This window comes from Oncorhynchus kisutch, unplaced genomic scaffold, assembly GCF_002021735.2.
Source record: "Oncorhynchus kisutch isolate 150728-3 unplaced genomic scaffold, Okis_V2 scaffold1339, whole genome shotgun sequence".
In the NCBI taxonomy this organism is placed as follows: Eukaryota; Metazoa; Chordata; class Actinopteri; order Salmoniformes; family Salmonidae; genus Oncorhynchus; species Oncorhynchus kisutch.
In genome coordinates, this window is record NW_022263284.1 from 65,147 (window position 1) to 66,358 (window position 1,212).

At 48.6% G+C, this 1,212-nt stretch overlaps 1 long non-coding RNA gene across 1 annotated transcript; it reads left to right on the top strand.

Annotated features, from left to right (window-relative positions):
- The first annotated feature begins 310 nt into the window (after nt 1–310).
- Nucleotides 311–1,085, top strand: LOC116366028 (uncharacterized). The gene is made up of 3 exons (XR_004208232.1): nt 311–343; nt 661–779; nt 984–1,085. It is a non-coding gene; the product is annotated as an uncharacterized LOC116366028 (long non-coding RNA).
- Nucleotides 1,086–1,212: the final 127 nt, after the last annotated feature.

Sequence of the window (1,212 nt, forward strand, 5' to 3'; positions counted from 1 at the left end):
ACACAAAACACCTTTCTCCTCCTCTCAGACGCCAGTAACAACCAGCACCAGCCAATGGAGTGGAAGAGTTATCCGGAGGACCCCGCCCACTTCCAATCCATCAACCAATCGTATGACGTGGACACGCCCTCAGGGCTCTGGCTCCAGGGAGGGTCAGGGTCAGAGGGGTCGTTGAAAGGTCATGACCCCGCGGGGAAGCAGCTGACCCCTGAGAACGGAGGTGGTGGTCAGGGAGGGGCGTCAAGGGCCAAACGTAGACTGGTCATGCACACGACAGAGGGGAACAGGGAGGAGGACGAAGAGAGGTGAGGATGTGACAGGCCTCCCTCCAGTACTCCTGAAGGTAAGGCCAGCCAAGGACCACAGTGGGTTTAGATTAGGACGTCTTCCTTTCTGAGGTACAGAGGTAGAGAGACAAACATTCACATAGTAATGGATGGTCATCTCAATCTTCATTCCATGTTTTCTCAATCCATTATATAACATTCAGTGGCTCCAAACTCAAATAAAGCATTTTCTGCTGTTTATTCATTCATTATAAAGGCAACAAGTGCAGAACAAACGTTTGTCAATCCATAATATCCCTGAATAAGAGTCTGTAAAGCACATCAGACTCCTAGCTAGCCCTTCCTGTCTGACTGTTACCTGTCTCTCTCCTAGCTGCGGTGCAGTCACACAGTCAGGAGAGCCAGCAGCTGAAGCAGCTCCAGCTGACCCATGCAGGCCAGGTCAGAGCCCTGAAGGAGGAGCAGAGGAGACAGCAGCAACAACTACTGCAGGTGAGAGAGACCGCTGACCAACACCTCAATATGACCACAGTATTACTACTATAGCTACAATACTAACACAAATACAACCTCTAACCTCTTACAAGTTTGTACTCAATACAATTTCAATTCCAGTCAAATCAGAAAGTAAACCAAATTCCAATTCCACACTCCTCATTGAAAGGCTTTGAAGAGAATTGGTAATTGTAATTTCAGTGTACTTCCTGAATTGTCCAGAATTAAAAGGGAATTGACCCCAACCCTGACCTCTAAACAATTGATGAAGCAGCAGCAACTACTGCAGGTGAGAGAGACCGCTGGGCCGCATATGACCACTACACTTGCAACTCCAATAACTGTGACGTCTAACCAAGGTCACCTATAAACCCATCCAGCTGGCACCGGTATCCCTCCCTGCCTGCTTCTCTCAATCAATTCCTCCTCC